A 21266-nucleotide genomic window follows, 5' to 3' on the forward strand; every position below is an offset into this window, starting at 1 on the left:
TCCATGTTTGAATTGCCAACATCCATACTACTAGCTTCTCTTTTGTCCTCAAGTTAACTCAGATAGTGATCAGTTCACCACAATTTGTATTTTCATCCAGGACATGGAAGAAAAGAGAAATACTGACAATTTATTTTTCTGTTTGTGCCAAGAAAAAGGTACTACAGGTGGACTGGAATCATAAATGAAATGAAGTTTAAGAATTATGTTTAGATTTCTTACATCTCTGTCTTCAATTAAAATAAATAAGAGCTTTAGTCATATATGTTATATTTACATCAAACGAATGATTTCAGAGATGAGTGCCTTGGGTACAGTTTTTTTTCCCCATTGCTAATTAGTGTTGCGAGCACACTGTTGGCATGAATCAGAGCATATTATTAAATATGATATTACTCCTCCTTAATTGGATTGCTCTTCTTCTGATACTGCTCAGGCTTTTCCTCCTCCCCATTCAAGAATGCACACGCCCTTGACTCATAACCCTCTTTTCTTCACACTTACTCTTGATATCATCTGCTTCTGTGACTCCAATTCTCATCACCTGGCTGGTCCTGACACCCTTTCTGCTCTTGACCTCTTTCAGAGTTCAGTGCGGCATTTCCTGTCCACTGGCTCTGGGTAGGAGGGAGAGAACAGAAGGCAAGAGAGCAGAGTGGTGAGAGATGAGCAGAGGGATGATGACGATGATGTTGATGATGATTACTAGCCAGCCATAACTGGAGGCAAGCCAGATCCAAAGTCCTATTTAAGACATTTAAGGAAAGTCTTATCTGCACTATTCGTGAGCTTAGAGACAAAGCAACATTCGGGTTCTGAACATTGAACTGGTACTCTTTGTAGATAGAGAGCATGCACTGTTCTGTGCTAAGTTTAATATTTGTAATTGAACACTTTGCATAGAGACCATGATCCCTATATCTAATACTTTAAGTCCAATCTGACCAGAGACAGTCCTGGAAGGCCAGTGGAAGCCACTGAAGGATGCTTGGCTGGAAGGTATATAGGACATAAAGGGGAAAAGAAGTTCTAACTCATTCCACACTGTTCAGAAGATTTCTAAACAAAACAGAGGTTGGATTAGTGCCTAAAAGAAAGAATAAGTATATTTTTTACACTATGTCCAACCCTCTCAACTCCCACCCTCTATATCATGATGTCTCTCTTAGGAAATAAAACATGTAGTAGAAACATAAAGCAAGAATACAGAGGGAATTAAAAACAGGGGAGAGGGAGGAGGTGAAAGATATCCATCAATTAGTCCTCCCATTTTTCAAATCAGAGAAAAGCTAGGCATTCAGTGATGATGAATCAATGCTGCTGACAGATACATCATGTTAGGATCCCAATAATCTAATTCTTCCATCAACAGAAAGGGCAGGTAATTACCATCTTATCCGAAGGTTTAAAAATATAGGAGGGAGGCCACACAGGTACTAGTGCTGCATTATATGACTCATGCTGTTAAAGACTTAGGACAATACATGGATCAGCACTCCTGGAGAGGGTTGAGATGAGGGTAGGGGGAGTTAGGTTAAAATCTATCTGGGCAATTTTTCTTAGGAGAGAAATGTCTTTTGGTTAGAAACAGAAAAAATTGAAGGGTCACTTTAGTTGTAGAAAGACAAGCCTTAGGAAATGGCCAGTTGTGATATAAGAGTAAACAAAGAGAGCAATAAATTGCTCTGCATAATAAAATCGGAAGACTTTTTAATTTTCAGGGATAGACATCAGAGAGGGACATGTCATCACTGGACAGTCTAGCGGTGAAAGGAGGGGAAAGAGAACATTCAAGAACAAGTCACAAAAAGAGAAATTCTCAATAGTTCAAATAGCCCAAGGACTTTTAAGAACATGAATGTCTAATATTGATCTTATCTGTTGAGCTATAACTCACTGTAACTGTTCACCCAATCAACAATGAAAGTCTATTATACATAATTATCTTTGATAACCTCCTTGTTTAGATTGTGTTTTGGAGAATTTAAAGGGGGTTCTGATCTCTGTTGAGTCAACAAAAGAAAGAAAAAGGAGCTTCCACAAGGGGTCAGATGGAGATAAATGAGATCAAATTTCAGCAGAAGTCAAAAATCCAAACTAAATGTAACTGAGAAATAAGTCTCAAAGAATCCTCAAAGATACTCACTGGAGTACACACTGGATTTTCCTCTGTAATGAGATGGAGACTTAAATTATTAGAATTTAAATGTTAAAACCTTTAAGCTAGAAGACAGAGGCATATATTTGAGTTATATTGCATATATAAAAAAAATTCTTTAATCTGTTCCTTATTGTTCAGAATAGTTTGAAATGGAAATAAATTAAATACCCAACAATAGAATGATGATTAAAAAAAACAATACATCTGCTAGATGGAAATATGCAGTCAATAAATAATATTTACAAAGGATTTAAAATAAAATGATAAAAGATTTTATGTTGTTTAAGATGAACATAAATGATACAAATTGTATACACAGTATGATTAGAACTCTGTGTTACCTAAATTCATCCTAGAAATACAGAAAGGACTTGATTCTAAGAAACTTATTAATATACTTCTACCAATTAATAGATCAAAGGAGAAAAATGCATTTATTTCTATAGATACTAAAAATACAACATCCATTCTCGATTTTTTTTCTCATTAACATAATAATAAATGGATACTTCCTTAACATTGCTTTCTATCGAAAGCCAAAAGCCAGGATCTTGCTTACTGTTGAATAATTAGATACATCCTATTTAACATTGTTTTAGCTATACTAATGCAATAAGCTAGAGAACTAGCAAATAATCATGAAAAAAACCCTAAGTAAATGTCAATAGAGAACTGATGAAGTAAATGACAGAAAACACATATATTAGAATACAAGGAGGCATCCACAGAAAAGGGACTAATTCTGTATTGTTAAGATAAAAATGAAAAGCAAGATACAGTAAGTCCTCACTTAATGTCATCGATGAGTTCTTGGAAAATGTGATATTAAGTGAAACAATGTTTAATGAATGTATAATAGAACCAATTTTATCACAGACATATAGACAAGGGTTAAGTTCCTACTGGATATTCCTGGTCACAAAAGCATCATCAAACTTCTAAATAAAGACCCAAAATGCTCCTAATATTAAACATTGAAATAAATGAGAGCAGTACATACATTTAAGAAAGGTGAATGAAAACAAGAAAGATAATTATTTTCCAACCTGCTATTTCAGTTCAGGGTTGCGGGGCGCGGGGACCTCTCCTAGCAGCTTAGGGCGCAAGGTGGGAACCAACCGTGGACAGGATGCCCTTCCATCACAAGACCACTCATATCCAAATCCACACTCAGACTGGGACAATGTAGACACACCAGTTCACCTGATGTGCACATCTGTGGGATGTGGGAGGAAACCAGAGTCCCTGAAGAAAACTCACGCAGACATAGAGAGAATGTGCAAACTTCACAGACAGTGGCCCCAGCTAGGAATTGATTTTTCATTTCTCTCATCATTACAACAAAATGACGTTATATGAAGACTGGCTGCATAGAATAGGGAATTGAAAACATTGTAAGTAGCTTCTACTATTTGCAAAGGAAGAGAGAAAGTTTGTATATACACAGGCTGTTTCAAAAGGTGGAGATGTGAAATGGATAATAAAGGGAAGACTGGGAATCTGGAAGTCTGGAATGAGAGGAAAATTTTTTATAAGCCCTGTCTCAACTTTTGGGTTTACTATGGTATATGTATCACTTTTCTAATTAAAAGAAACTAAGAATTGAAAGAAAAAAACTTTACAGATCAAAAAGTAATTGGAAACTAAATATAGAAAATAATAGAAAATTGGTTTAAAAAAACCTATGGTAAATGTACTTTATGGGATTTTACATAGCCATGAAAAAATATATGTATGAAATTAAAATACAATGAGAATTATGCTATATTGTGTGATGAGTATTTGTTGAAAGAATGAAATGATTAATCTCAAGAAGGGAGAGAAACAAGATAAAAATTGTGCATACTGAATAATCATAATTTTATAACACCATTCAAATATATATACAGAGAAAAAAGGGTCAGAAGAAAAAAGTAATAGTCCTATGTTCTGCTTGGTGACATATACAGTTAAAAACAATTCTTTGTATTTTTATGATTTTCAGAAATTTATATAATAAATGTGTATTTTTTTTAAATGGAAAAAAAATTGCTTTAATTTAGGAAACAAGATGCTTTATCTGCTGTTCTGAAGAAATGTGGAAAATAGCAAAAAAATTACTCCCCAAAGGCGATTCATTGCAGACCCTGTAGTGTGTGGGCACAATTTCCTTAATGTTCACCCTAAATCCAACTGTTGATTTTGAGTTTTACTTGCAAAATAAACAACAAGCCAGAAGTAAAACACTGATAAAATTGAACTTGATCTGATTTATTCTAAAAGCAGAGACTTGCCTAAGGCAAAATTCTTTAGGAAAACATTCCAAAGGCTAAAAGAAAGTTGTGAGCTTGTACTTAAACCAGGTGAATTTTCATTCATAAAATTTGTCCCCACTCTTATTACAACCTCATGGAAAAATTAAAAACTGCTGCCCGTGGATGTTCAATTTAGTATTTATATGCTTTGAGGGAAATAAGTGTGAAAAATGTATAAAGCACTCAATGTTAATGTAATACGTTTTGGTAAATATATTTGAGGCCAATTGGATCCAATTTGAAAATCAAATCTTAGTAAAGAAAGGCATTTTACTGGGTCTTCAACACATATTTAGATGTCTTTAGGTTAAAGCCAGGCTATTGGTCTATGGTTTACAAATTGTTGTTAGTTTTAGTGTTTACTACTGATTGATGAATTTCACCTCATATACCAAATCTCCTATCCTTCTCAAACTGTGTGTCCATTTAAACATTTTTCACAAGAGTGGTACTTGTCTTTATACAAAACAGTGATCTGATTTTCCTCTTGCTAATTTATAAACAACAAAATATTTCCCCCTTTATATTTGAATTCTTATGTTTTTTAAAAAATAAATTTTAAAAATTTGGAGAAGAGAAATAAAACAAAAGCCTAATGGTTCCTTATTCCTTTCCACATTGAGTGTTTAGTAAATCTTTCAACATCCTTAATCATCTATGTTTCCCCCAAGGCATGCACACACACACACACACACACACACACACACACACACACACACACACACGCACGCACACACGGTAACATACCCATGTGTGTGGTCGGAATACCACAGCATACCATCTCAGCCCAGTTCCATTCCTTTGTTCATTATGCTCTTCCCAAAGCCTTGTCTTCTATTCTTGGCCTGAATTGTTCTGGCTCAAGGTCTCTCATAAAGTCAAGCTGTCACCTGATGCTACAGTCACCTCGAGACTTGACTGACATTAAAGAATCCACTTATAACCTCACTCACTTGGTTGGTATCTCTTAGTTAAGGTTTCCATCCCTCCCCACATGGGCCTCTCTCTAAGCTGCCTTAGTGTCCCCACACCGGCTTCCTCCAGAGGTATTAATGAGACAAGAACAAGAGGAAAGCCACAAGGGTGTGAGCACCAGCAGCGGAGATTCCCGGGAGTTGCCTTGGAGGCTGGCTACCAGAGCCACCACCCTCCAAAGCCCAGACCGAGTCTCAGCTTCTCTCGAAAACTTTCTTTAATCGCACTCTTTCATGATTTATTTCTTGTCAGAACGCCTTTAGAACAAGTTCTTTACTATAATTTGCTCTTAATGTTGCCATTAAAAAATATTTTTTTGATTTGTTTTAAGTAATCCTTCCCAGTGCAATGTAAGTTCCTGAAGTACAGTAACTAAGACATTATATTTCATAATTCCTATATCAATTTTAGTAATATTGGGCTTAGTAAATATTTGAGGTGAGTCTACTTGACAATAGCCTAGTTCAGTGGTTCTGAACACTAGATGCTGATTAAAATTGTCTGAGGAGCTTTTTAAAAATACTAATGTTTAGGTGATAACTCCAGATGGACACTGGCATTCATTTAAATGCTTCCCAGATGATTTCATTGGGCAGCCAGTGGCTTAGAATACTTCATGCCTCTGTCATAAGATTAAAAAGAACCTATTTGAATTATGATTTTTCATTCATTATTCTACAATTCTACCAAACAAAACATTTGCTATTTTTGATACGGTTCTCTTAATTAAAAGAATTGGGACACTGATTAAATATCCATCACCCCATTAGTGAATCTAGTTTTATTCATATATGAAGTTTTTACTTCATACTCTGTCAGGAATAAAAATGTGCATAATTATTTTTCTAAAATGTGTAATTATCATGTCATCTAATAGAAAAATTAAATCACTAAATATAATTCATAAAAGTTATCCCAGAGTTATGACAATCAACTGAAAATGGCTACAACTGCAGGTCATTATTTCTAATATTTCCAATAGACAAAATTAAAATTTATATTTGAAGATTGCTTTCAACCGGGTCCTTTAAGGTCTGTCAAGAGAGGAAGTGTCTTTTTCACTTGAAGTCCTTAAATCGCTTCCCCTCTTTTACATCGTCCTTGAGGTTTTTAAATTCCTTACCAGCTCTGCTTCCAAAGTTTCCTCCAAAGTTTTCTCCACAGCATTACCTCCCCCAACCCCAACCACAATCCACAATCATGAAAATGATAGAGTAAGAGGGCCCTTCTAATACAAAGAGAGTTTTTCAAAAACATGGCTTCTGTGTCTCAAAATGTCACAAAAAAGAGAATCTTTACTGCCTGGTAAGAAAAATGAGCTATTTTCAATTGCTTATTTAATGGTGTTAGCCTTAGTTCTTTTGCCACTCTAATTCCCACCCACTAATTTGAAAAAATAGGTGCTGAGCTCATTTACTTCTTAAGAATAAGATGCTCCTGTGGTAGCAGAAGCACTTTTGAAAATGTTAACTAATTCAAGTCAGAGGCTAGAGTTTAGGACATTGATTCTCAAATGCAGTGCACATCTTTAATTTATTTATTTATTTATTTTTGTAAAGTACTTATCTGGGATTTAAACCAGACCTAATCAGCATCTTGCAACATAAAATTTGCATCTCTGGGCACTGAAAGAGATCAAGATAGCACTAAGCTTTCTTTGCTCAAGATCTTGAAACTCAAGGGTGTTTCTGGAATCCTTCTCTATATCCAGTGTAAATGGAACAGACTAACAAATAAAAAGCATATGACTGTTAAAAGTAAACTGAGGAAAGGTGAAATTGCCACACTTGACGACAAAACAGAAATTTTGGTTATAATTGGTGTTCCTGATTAATTGATAAAATAATGCAAAATTATAGCCTTATAATTGCTTAATGCTTAATAGTAAACTAAAACAGAACTGACCCAGAACCTTCTCCCCTATCACCATGTAATAAAGAAATCCGGAGTATCTCCTCCCATACCTAGAAGCTTAAAATTCACATTTCTATCCCACGGCTGAAAACGCATAGGTCTTAGCAAGATGCATTTTGCATCCTAACCTTCCTCTTGGCTTCATATCAAACGGTGTCTCAAATTCTTCTCATATCAGGCCAGATTCTTTTGGTTGCAAGTAATAGAGCTTAATTTTTAAAAGAGGACTTTATGTACTTCCTCCGAAGTCATAGCTTAGCAATTTCATTCTTTTCCCCCACTGAATTTTATAAAATAAAACAAAATGCAATGAATTGTTTACATAATAGTCTAAACATTGCTGCACAGCATGTCAATGCAGTGAAAAGTACAGCCTGCAAACAGGTCAAGAGAACAAGTACTTTAATTGTCCATCAACTGATAAATAAAAATCTGAGTTGGGCAGTAGAGTACTAGGAGTATTGATGTAAAATACATGAAAGTACACACTTTAAGTCTGTACACTGCTGTGAGGTTATCTCACTAATAGTTGAAATATAGCTTGCTACAATTGAATATAGCTACCATGTTACTTAAATTCATTTATTACATACTTTAGGTCTAAACATTTGACTGGTTAAGAAAACTAAGCAGAAACAATTGTGACTTAGAGAAGTCAGAGATATAACTGAGAATTTCTTAAACAGGCAAAAACAAACAATTGGAAACTTAAATGGAATTGTGTTTGAAAACTATATTTCCTGACATATGCTTTAATAATCTCTATAAATTGGAACAAACCAATGGAGATAGTGTGGAATATGTCTCAAATGAGCTGGCATAAAAAATGAAGGTGATGCTATAAAGTCAGGATTTCTCCCCCCACCCCCGCCTCCTTTTTTTTTTTACTAGAAATCATCCAAAGCAACACAAGAGAAGGAGCTTTAATAACATAAACTCCTTCGTTACAAAACAAATACTAAAACAAACTAGGAAATAAGCGTAGGGTTCCCACGAGTGGAGGTCAATCAGGGATGTAGGCACAGCAACGAGGGAAAGAACATTGTAGCTTCAGATTTCAGAAAGAATTAGCAAAACACACTTCTTGAAAATAATGAGCACTCTCAGAAATGCAAAATCCATCTACCTTGAGAATAATAATAGAAATGCATGTGCTGGACGTAGAAGCTCCTCTGAACCTAGTTTACTTCTGAGTATCTAAAGGATAGCACAAACAAGGAATCATGCAGATTGGCCATATTTGCAGGAAGAAGACTTTCTTGCAGAAAGAGAGAGCAGAGCTTTGGCCTTGTGAAAAACTTCCAAAGTGCCTATCCACACTGATATGAGAAAGTTGAAGACTAAACACACTCATATATAAAATTCTGGATCTTCGAGATAATTCCAGCTAATCTGGAATATAGCTACAAACTCTCCTATACACAAAACTCCTGAAAATAACTAGAGAAAATCATCTGCTTTAAAGATGCACAATGAAAAAAAAAAAGGAAGTATCACCAAAGCTACACAAATATACTGCAAGAAAAAGAAAGAAACAAATAAGAGAACACAAATAAGAATATCTTACAAACAAAAACTATCCGCCAGAAAAATGATCTACTGGAGCAGATAAATTGGGACGAAATTTTTCACCAGAAATTTAAAAACTCAACTAAGCAATACTCTCTATGGAGAAAGAATACGAACAAAATATTTAAGAGCTCATGGAAGACATCATGAGTCAGTAGGAAGAGATAAAATGTAAATTCAACTATAACGTGAAAAATCATCATAGAAGTAGAGGCAAAATAGGAAGAAGCGCAAGAGAGAAAAGATTGCAGACAACTCAATAAAATACATAGAAGACAGATACAAGAAAAGTAAAGAAAATAAAATTGAAATAAAGAGGCAAAATGGAATAAAGGCAAATTGACTCAAGATTTGCATAGAGTCCCAAAAGAAAAATAATGAAGAAAGAAGAAATAATTTACAATATCATTCAAGTATATTGAAATAAAAGTATACTGAAATAAAAGATTTGGATTCACAGTCAAAGAAATATGTATTTGAAATAATAAACAATAAGACATATCTTAGCAAATTTACAGGAATTCAATGAAAAAGATACAACTATTTGGGTAACCAAGGAAAAAGATAAAGTTACTTTTAATGGGTGATATGGGTGGGAGGGGTCAAGCTGGTCTTAGGCTTTCCATAGAAAAATTCAAAGAAAAGAGGTGTGTTGGGGGGATACTATGAATGTTATACCTAGCCAAACTATGACTTAAAAAATAAAGCAATATGCAAGAACTCAGGAAATACCCAAACCATAAGAATGCACGCGTCTTCCTAAGTAATCTACTAGAATAAGAAAGCTATAGAAAGGATGATTAATATTGAGAATTGATTCTATTAACATTGAAAAGTTAAAAAAATGATGTAGTCTTAGAGTTATAAAAGAGTATAAATGTCATATTTCCCAGAAGTGTAGAAATAATACAACAAAAAAATGGAAAGGGCATGGGGAAATAAGGTGAGAAGTGTTGTAAGTTTTCTAATTCCCTCACCTTTAATAGCTGTAGATCAAAGCACATCACTGAAATCTAACAAATTATTAGTAAAGATATAATTACTTATACAGAGGTTAAGAACATAAAAGATAATATAATCAACAAAAATCAAATGATAAGGAATGGAGAAGGAAAAAAATAGAGTTAATTTATCATTGTTTATGATAACTTAAGTATGCTTAAAGAAATGGGGAAATGGAGGTTTAAGACATGATGTTTTTGTTATAAAGATATTTATTAGAACAAAAATATAAACTTATCAGTTATCATAAGAAATGAATAAACACACGTGGAGAGGAAAAGGCTATATTGGATAGTTTTTAACACAGGAGAAAACAAAAAGCCAAATGTAAAGTGACAACTAAGACCAAATATATTTATCATCGTAATAACAATAGATAAGTTAATTCATCCATTAAGAGAAGGTGAAACTTAACTTCATATTGTATAAAAAGACATACCCGAAACAAAGTGATTCAGAAGGGAAAATAGAAGGATGAGCAAAGTGTACCAGGCATACACAAGTCAAAAAAAGCCAAGGTCACAGTCTTAATATTGGGCAAGATTTAATTCAGGCTCCAAATCACTAAATGAAACAAAATTTGCTTTATAAAACCAGGTGGTAAAATTTAAAGTGAAAATAAGATAGTTATGAATCTGAATACCAAATAACTTGTGTACACTATTCCAAAAATAGAAACTATTGACAAAGGATTTCACTTCTCTTTAGGGCATAGGAAGTCGCAAGAGAAAGTTTCCCCAGTCCTAAAAATGAGATGCAGCTGGATAATCTAAGAAAAGCAAACAAATGAACAACCAAACAAAAATTTCTTCAACCTATCAGAAAGGTCATGTTACAAGGCACCCTAATGAACTAAATTTTAAAAAGTGACACGTTCCTCTAAGGAGAGGAACACACATACTGCTTCACCTTTGGTAGAAAATGATAGGAGGAGGTGGCAGGGAAGAAACCTGCTTGCTAATTGTGCTTAGTTTGTGTCATTTGTTCTTTTTTTCCCTTTACCTGCCTTCGTTTGGAGTAACTGAATATTTTACTGATTTTAATCTACCTCCACGATTGTCTTCTTAATTTTATTTTTAAAAATTTTTAGTTGTTTCTCTAGGTTTTACAATATACATCTTTAACATCACATTTTATCTAAATAACTTTGTATCACTTATGATTGTCTTAAGACACTTACAACAGTGTACTTACATTTCCTTCCTTACATACTTTATATAATTGTTGAACAATATTTTAATTCCACATGATTTATAATCCTCACAATACCTCGTTACTATTTTGCTTGAGACAATGATCTTTTCATGAACTTTCCTAAAATTGGCTGAGAAGAAACAGAAAATGTGAACAACCAAGTATTATAGGATAAATGAAATTGTCAAATAGCTGTTTCTCCAATAGCACCAGACCGTGAGGGTTTCAAAAACTAATCTATAAGAAACAGATAATCGTGTATGACTTAAATTATACTAGGTTATAGTAAGAGAAGGAAACCCTCTAAATCCTTTTTATAAAGTGGTCATGTCATTGATATCAATGTATAAAATACATTTCACGCACATACAAAACTAGTGGTCAGTTTTACTGAAAAAAATAATTCCAAACAAAATACTAGCAAACAGAATCCATCAGCACATTCCAAGAGTAATACAGGAATGTGACTGAGTGAGTTGGATTGTTCTAGTACTATAAGAATGGCTTAAAATAAGGAAAACTAATATTATAGACATAAAATTGAGAGCAGAAAAAACAAGAGAGAAAACTCATATAGTCATTTTATTAATTATGCAATAAGTTTGTTGTAAGAAATATTGCAAATAACAGTAGCTTAAACAAAATAAAAAGTTTAATTCTCGCCCCTGAAGTAGATTGTGCATAAGCAGTTCAGAAATGATATAGTGGTATCCTAGCATTGGGGAGCTAATAGACCCAACTAAAATTAAAGAATTCCATTAATAATTGAAGAAAGAGGGATTAGATATTGGGATTAAATAGTATCTGTCATAGTCATCTTCATAAATGATGATAATAAGACTTTTTTTTTTAAATTCAATAATCCTTGATTTTTTTAAAACTAAAGTAAATAATAGGATAAATATAATAAAAACTATTAGTAAGATATTCTAAAAATCTGAAATGTAGTTAATTAAAAAATGCTAGAAGCATCCTTATTAAAATCAGAAATAAGGTAGGATACCCACAATGACCACAATTATTCAACAATTTTCTTATAGGTTCTAGGCATTACAAATAAAAATTTGTGAATGAGAGAAATAAAATTTGTAAAAGATGAAAGAAGTTATCGGTTGTTTTGTTATTGTTGATGCATAGAACACACACCTAAAAATAATGGACTTAAAGTAACGTTTACTATCATGATTACACAAGATAATCAGGCAGTTATTTTTACTCTCTAGAGAGATTAAAAGTTTATACTTTAAATCACTTAATTAGTAAAAATTCCAAGATAAGAGTCTAATATTAGGTAATGTTTAACTATTTGGAGAAATACTTTCAATAGGATACCCACAATGACCACAATTATCTTTTATCTCTAGATCTTTGCAGATTTTTGGTCACATGTTCCCTCTTTAATATGATTACCTAAAGCAGAAAAATAGGACAATATCCAGTTTGTCTTCTTTTAACTAAATGATGAAAGTGTTTAAAACTCACTATTTCTGTGGTTAACTTTTTAGACTGACTTTTTTAACTTGGTTCACAAAGTAGTATTGTGACTCATGCATTTACAGTTCCAGACACAGTGTAAAGCAGAAGCTTGATCAAGAGCCCAGCATCAGACAAATGAATATAGATGGATAACGAGGCTGACACGGCAGGAGAAATGTTGGTGTTCTGTACGTGAACCTTCGTTGGGAAGTTTCTGGCTGTCATATGACACCATTTGAATTGATCATTTGTTGTTATTTTAAGCTTAATTCATCAATTTTAGAGCTTTTATTCCAGACACATAGAACTGTTCCTATGTTTTAGCTTGTAACTTGCTTAAGGTATTTGGCTCACTTTGATGTGGAATATATTCAAATTGGAACCAAAAATATGAGAATTATGTGAGCTCTCAATAATACTATCCTAACATAATCTATCCTTTTCATCAGCAGTATTCTGTCTTCTCTTAAGTATAAAAACTACATCGAACACTTTAAAAAGAGGCAAATTATATAGTTGCCTGATGTTGAAAGGAACTGTATTATTTCTTGCTATCTCAGAAAACAAAGTAAGTCTAGAATGATAATTTTTTTTTTTTTTTTTTTGGTTGCAGGGTCAAGGTCCAAGTCAAGAAAATAAAAAATGTTACAGTTTTGTCTGCCTCACATTTCTTGCTTTTGGAAACTGCCCCTCTTGTGTGTCTCATAATTCTGGTGGGGTTGTCAAGGGGCCACTTCCCTGGCCCAAAGGTTGCATGTTTGCAAGCAGGGATAATCAGAGCTCTTGTTCAGTGATTGAGATGGAAACCAGGAAAGAAAGAGGGCCTGTCTGCTTGTAGAGGTTGAGATTATAAACCATGCAAAAGTGGGAATGTTAGGATCCAGTTTTCTCACTATGCGGAGAGAGCGTGGCTGAAAATGAAGCCAATGTAGAGGGACACAGAGGATAGAGAGAGAGAATGACAGATAGACGGACCCCAAGGTATAATTTAAGCACTTGGATCAAGCTATACCTAAAAGCATGGATTATAATTTTAAAAATTAGATAACAGGGTTATTTTTGTTAAACTATTTTCCACTGTTTTGAAAACAAACCTCTTTGCAGAACATAGTGTTAAATCTAAGAATTTAAATACCACACATCAATAGTCCTTACATCTGTTTTTGCATGCCACTCATTAGAATTACACTAGTACACCTCATGAAACCCTACTGTTGTTCTGCTATAGTTACCCTTCTTATATAATGGTGTTTGTGCAGTTACTTGAATATTTTAATATATTTTACCCATATTTTAAACAATTGGGTGGAAAACTGAATAATAAGTCTGCTAATTTTAGTGGGTTTACATAATTTTAAAGTTTGGAAACGAATCTTTTTTTTTGAAAGTTGATTGTTAAATTTTTAGAACTTTAACTTTCACATAAATTTCCTAGAAACTTTATGAGAAAAAAATTAAGAGACTAATTATATGTGGTGTTAAGTTAGTGAATACAACTCAAATGAGATTATACATAACCAATCAATTACAAAAAACAGACACATAAAAAAAGATTTAATAGCTATCATACCCTGCTACAAGTATCTTGATATCAAAAGGATTTTTTATTTACTCATTTTTTAAAAAAGTCAAATTTGATAACATATTGGAGTAGTTGAGAGCTACAAGAATCAAAACAAAAGCCTCCACTGCAAGATAATTCACAATCTACATATTGAAATGGACTGAATTTGTATAAAGAGAGAATTACATTACATTGAAGTAAATCAATTACTGCTCTGCTCACATCAAGAATTGTAATATCAGCATAGAATTGAAAATGAAGGCATAAGCAAATAGTAATAAATTAAGCAATAATGAAACAAGTCATAATTTAATTTAGAATGTATTTTAAATGATTAACAATGTCTGTATGACTTCTTTTTAGCTGCATAAACAACTGAAAATGTTAAGGCTTGAAATTCTTAAATTTTTTAATATATTAATTTAAATGATATGGGTATTCTATTCAACAAAAATCATCTACTGGCAAGAACTAATAATCCTATATAAAAAAGTTGATAGGTTATTGCTACCTCAAATCATGGCAAAAAATTATGAAATTATTTCTATTATTTCTAACATAAAGCATGTATTTGTAATCAGTCTTTTGTGGCAATATACATGTATACAAAAGTTATATTAGGAAGTGATTGTTTTAACAAAAGCTATCTTTACAAAGAATAATTCAAACCATTCCTATAAATGACAGTCATCTATTATGTACTTTAAATATTATTTGATATCAATCTATATTATTTATTGCATATTTTAATCAAATATATTTAAAAATAGACTCTTAGCAGGTGAAGATTCAAGAAACTTATAGATATGTAAGCAATTTTTAAATTTCCTAACTTTACACAGAAAAGAGTCAGACCTATAGTATGCTCTAGTACAAAATTAAGTAGGATGAGATTAGGCAGGTCTGGGTTCTAGTACCAGTTCCAGTCTTGAATAAAGCCTTGACCAAGTAACTTAACCTCAGTTGATTCTCAATTTCTTCATATATAAGATGTAGATGTCACATTTTTCACAGTAAATAAGAGTGATGGTTAGGAAAATGAGCACTTGAATTCTGGCCCTATCATTTATTAGCTACATGATCCTGAGCAAGTTAACTACTTTATGGCTTTCTTTTTTTAAATCTTTATGTTTATGTATTACCTATCTACAAAATGTGGCAATACCCTATTCATAGGAGTATTGAATTAAATGAAATAATGCATGTAAAATGCTTATGCTGGTACCCAGTAAGTATTAGCATTTAGCTGTTTTTAAAAATGACCCTAAAACGTGAGGTACAAATGAAAGTACTAATTAAGTGGATAATAAACATAATTCCATTTGTGCGTATTAGAATTCTGAGGCAGGAAAATATTAAGGGTATGCCTAAGAAAAGAGAGTAAGTCTGTGACCATTCACAAAAATAAAATTAAAACATTAAAACATCAGGTAATATTTTATCTATCTATCTATCCATCCAACCATCCACCTATTTTTGCTTTTAAAATGTTTGGAAGTACTTAAATACTAGTTGAGTGCCTGTACCTGGTAATCTTTTCCTCTATAAACATTTGATTATTAATGAAAGTAAGCTATATTTTCTCAACTCCTACCTCTCAAAAATATGCCCCTCCCTTTTTATTATTGATAACATTTTGAACATCATAAAAAGTGCACTGGTATACCAATTAAAAGATGTAGTTTATTAACATAAATCATAAAGTTTTTAAGTGCGCTACTACACATTTTGGAAAAATACCATTGTCAATTGAAATCTAAAGCTCGATGAATTATTTGAATGAGTTCATCAGTAAAGGACATATTCACAAGTGCTGAGACTGTCTAGATAGCTTAACACTGTAGTTTTCTTTCTGAATAAGCCATTGCCAAGTCTGGAAATGCCATTTCAATAGTCTGGGCAATAATTACAGCTTAGACATGTAGAGTTTTTCCTCTCAAGAGTTTAAAACACTACTGTCCCCATGGCTTAAATTTCCCTCTCTGTGTATTGGGATTTAAAAGCAATGATTTGCATGTCTTATATCTTAAAACTATAAAATGCACATTAAAATGTATATTTTCCCTAAATTTAATATATTTTACTCAAATATTTCACCTATTTTACTAGGCCCCTTATTTCCTTTCCCTGTATTTATTTTAAACACCGATTGAGAAAAATAAAAACCATTACAATGCTAGGCAGTCAGGTGAACAATGAGTTGGTGTTTTTAAAACTAAATTTTATTTTAAAATATTCTTAAATGTTTTGTCATATGAGAATACCCCTTATTTGAAAGCTCATTTTTATTGTTTCTCCTTTACCATTTTCTATTTCTATGTCTTTGGGGAGACTGCACAGTTGAAATTGCTCAAAACCACAAAGACATCTGAGGTTACTAAATTGTGTCAAAAAGTTTTGCTCTGCCTTACAGAGAGTACTCCCAGACTTGGCGATATAATAAATGGCCCAAGATATCTTTAGCACTTAAATAATGTTGTTTATATTTGCATTTAGAAGATACTACTAAATTTTTCATATCAAAGAAGGAAATATTTTCTACTAAACATTTAAAATTCCGATCCTTTTAATAAACCAGTCCAATCGTACAAAAAAAAAAAGCCCTGTACCACACCATAAATCAATTAATAGATTGGTTTTTAGATTGGTTTATAGAATGGATTAATTTAAAAAGAATAACCACAGTGACTGCGGAATATACAAAGTAGAAAATAATTCCTGGGAAAAAGCATGAGGTTTAAAGTCAGTCTGCACTGTCTAAAAACAGAATATAGCTCAGGATAGTTAAACTGAGCCCCTGTCTCTTCATCTCTTACCTGGGAATAATGTCACTAGGCAGTTATGACAAGTAAGTGGCATTAAACTTGCAAAGTACATAACAAAAGTATCTGACAAATAGTAGTTACTCAAATGTTCCCAGCTCCTGCCAATGTATTACGTCTGCCTCTGTACTTAGTACACAAATGTTTGTGATTGATGCGAGCTCCACCTGGGATGCTCCATCTGGAAGGACTTAACATTGCAAGAGTGTTCAGGGAAGTAAAAAAGATGTAAATGTATTAGAAAATTGAACCATCTTTAGGTAAATAATTATGGAGTAAGACTTCTTACTAAAGAAAGGATTAGAGGATTTATTCAGTCATTAGACAGTTATAAAAGACATATTCTTTGAAAGCCTCATATTAGTTGCTAGGAACCTCCAGGATCTCTGAATGCTCCCTTTCTCTAAACACAGATTGGAGATGGTAATGAGAAAAAGAACTAACCTTTCACCCATCATCAATCAGGACAGATTGGTCCATATATAAACTATGGTATCAGATAAGGAAAGATGTTCTAGATTTCTCCCACTCAGACTCCCATTATGTGAAAGAATGACAGTTCAGATAAGCTGGCACTAGACAGAAAGGAAGTTTGTGTGGGTGCTATAGAGCAGTAGACTCAGGGGCTGTACTCAAAGACAATGAACCACACATGAAGGTCTCTGACATTTGAAAAAAGTAGCACCAATAAGCAAGAATAAAAACCATTAGTTCATTATTGGACCCAAAACACATGTAAGAAAATAAGTGTGCAGTAAGGATTTTGAATTTTCACTCATATTCCTATGGCTCATTTTTTACTTCTTCTTGACTTTTTTGTTGTTGTTGTTAAGTGCTCCTTTCCATTGCCAGATTTTCATCAATATTTAGGAACTACTACAACTATATCAATATGCCTAGACGGTAATAGAAAAACCTAGAATTGGCCCGATATGTTAAAATTTAACATGAAAGTTTATCTAGCAATTGTCTTTGTTGAAAAGAAATGCTGTTTCTCAACCCCACAACACCATTTTTAATGTATTTGATATGCATCCTTTAATTGTTCTTTTAAAAAGGCATTATGTGTACCTATTTTGAGTATAGCCATATAATATCATATAATAATAGATCTTTATCTGCTCTTCCCCACCTCCTAGAACCCGTTAATGCCTGTGTATATTGCCAAATGTAATTCTGAGCTGTTTCTTCTAATGGTTTCATAGTATACTGTATAACAGTGGCTCTCACAGTATAGTCTTCACATTTCATGGGGTTCTCAAGAGAACTTTCCAGAGAGTAGTCAAAAGATGTATTCAGAATTGTCTTCATAATAGTACTGAGACATTACTTCCCTTTTTACTGTGTTTGCATTTGAACTAGTGGTTAAAAAACAATGATGGGTAAAACTACTAGCACTGTAGTACAAATCGAAAGCAGCAACCATAGATACTGGTAGTCATAGGATTTGTCACTGCCACATACTTGCAGTTAAAAACATAAAACAAATAAAAGGCTTAATGCCTGTGATGAAGCAATAATAATGATTAATTCTATCAAATTTCAACTCCTTTTTTGTATTCTGTGAGATCAAATAGTAAGTACACAAAAATCAATGTGTAACATTTCAACAAATGGTGTATCAATGTGTAACATTTCAACAAATGGTGAAGCATAAAATTAGTTGTTTTTTTACATGGAATACCATTCCCTTGAAAGAATGACTGACATAGTATGGTTATTCAGACTTAGGTATTTGCCACACATTATCTCAAAAAAAAGAACAAAGTTGGCCTGCTATTTCGAGGAAAACAATGTTTGTTTGTTTGTTTATTTTATTTAGTCAATGGAAAAATTCAAGCTTTCGAGCAACCCTTAGAATTTTGGAAAACTTGTATCAGCTACCGTGAACTTGACAGCTTTCTAACACATGGAAGACATTTCATGAGATTAGTGGTAATAGTTAACAAAGGTGATTGTATAATGATGTATCAGTATTTGGAAAATCTGCATAACTCAGTGAACCAATATTTTCCAAATTATCGTGAATGATATTTTGCACATGTGTAAAGGATGTATTCAAAGTACAAAGTAGACCAATTGATTTTAATATACCAAAGCATAAAAAATTCATTTGATTTCAGATTTTACATTTATTTATTAGTTTATTTCAGTTTTTTGTGGTAAATTACACATAACAAAAATTTAACATTTTAACCATTTTAAGTGGTAAATTAGTGGTATGAAATACTTCATAATGTCGTGTAACCATCACCACTGTGTTGGGCAGAGGCTTGTGGCTGGTGTATTAGATCAAGAATATGTGGATTATGACCTGCTGAAGGAGGAGGCACAAGCCACCCAAAAGGGGTCAGAGAGCTTCCTCAGCATTTAAGCTCTCGCTTTGGGGAAGTAAAAACCTTGGAGTTATTTTGATGGAAGGTGCAGTTTCAACACTCATCCAGAGGAAGTAAAGACAAGACTGCCAGGACACAGTGAGCCAGGCAGTCCCCCATTTCCGGTGGAGCCAGCAGGAGATGGAGAGCAGGGTAGCAAAAACCTATTACTATAAGGTGGTTGCGGGCAGAGGTCACTAACTTTTTGTGGGCTCAACTCTCTAAACGTTTATTTTAAAAAGTGTGCCAAAGAAAAAAGTGGAAACTTGTGGCAGGATTCCTAAGCTCAGGTCTTATCCCAATGTCCAGACTCTTGAGTGTTAGAGGTTTGTCATAGTGTAATGCCTAGGAAGCAACTCAAAATAGCTGCTTTCTCTTCACAATCACCTTTCATCTCCAGAACTCTTTTCATCCTGTAAAACTGCTAATGATGATGAACTTTTCATGTGCTTATATGCTATCTATTTATCTTTTTGATGAATTGGCTGTTCAAATCTTTTGTTCTTCCCCTTTTTATTGGGTTGTTTTATGTCTTAAGGTTTTGAGGGTAATTTATGTTTTCTGGACACAAGTTCTTAATCAGTATGTGATTTTCAGATCGTTCTCGTTTGTGGGTTGTATTTTTTTTTTTTTTGGTGGTATCCTTTGAAGCATAAGTTTTTAATTATGATGATATTCACATTCTTTTTGTAATGTGACTTTTGTGTCATATCTAAGAAATGTGCCTAGAGACTTATTCCCTTATTTTCTTCTAAGAGTTTTACAATTTTAGCTCTCACAAATTTGGCTGATGATCCATTTTGAGTAATTTTTACATGATATGAGGTAGGAGTTCAATTTAGTTCTTTCATCTGTTTACATCCAGTTGTTCTAGTATCATTTGTGGAAAAGACTATTCTTTACTCATTGAACAGTCTTGGCACCCTTGCTGAATCTCTTATGTCTTTCGAAGAGCAGGCATATCTTCATTTTGATGAATTCTTATCAATTTGTTCTTTTATGGATTGTGCTTTTGGAGTCATATTTAAAACTTTGGGTAATGCAAAGTCAGTTTCATTTGTTTCTTACAGAGGGTTTATAGTTTAAGTTTTGTATTTAGGTCTATGATACATTTTTAATTTTTGTATAGTAGGAGGTATAGATTTTTTGTTCGTTTTTTGCCTATGGTGTTCTATTGTTACAATTTAATGAAGATTATTTTCTTTACTGAGTTGTCTTTGTACGTTTGTCAAAACTCAATTGTCCATGTATGTGTGAAACTATTTATGAACTGTATATTGTTTCACTGATATATTTGTCTGTCTGTCTGTCTGTATGCCACTACCACAGTCATGATTTCTGTAGCTTTATTTACAAGTCTTGAAATCAGGTACTATTAGTGTATCAATTTTATTCTTTTGAAGTCACTTTTGGCAATTCTATGTCCTTTGCATTTCCATATGAATTTTAAAATCAGTTTGTTTCTACAAAAAATTAGTTGTTAATATCATTGGGATTATGTCAAATCTATAGATTTGGGGAGAATTGATATCTTAATATTGTCTTCTGAACCATTAACACGGTGCATCTCTTCATTTAGGTCTTTTTTCTTTCAGCAACATTTTATCATTTTCAGTGTATAGGTCCTCTGCAACTTCTATTGGATTTATCCCTAAGAACGTCATATTTTTAAATGCATTTATAAATAGGTTTTAATTTCATTTGTTGCTAGTATATAAAAGTAATTTACTCTCGTATATCAATGTTGTATCCTGTAACTTTGGTAAACTTACTTCTAGTAGCATTTTTTATAGATCTCTGAATGGATGATCATGTTGTCTGCAAATAAAGTTGTCTTCTTTCCAATCTGGATGATTTTCATTTCTTTCTTGCCTTACTGAACCTCCACTACAATATCAAAGAGAAATGGTGAGAACAGGC

This window comes from Pteropus vampyrus, unplaced genomic scaffold (assembly GCF_000151845.1).
Source record: "Pteropus vampyrus isolate Shadow unplaced genomic scaffold, Pvam_2.0 Scaffold113, whole genome shotgun sequence".
NCBI lineage: Eukaryota > Metazoa > Chordata > Mammalia > Chiroptera > Pteropodidae > Pteropus > Pteropus vampyrus.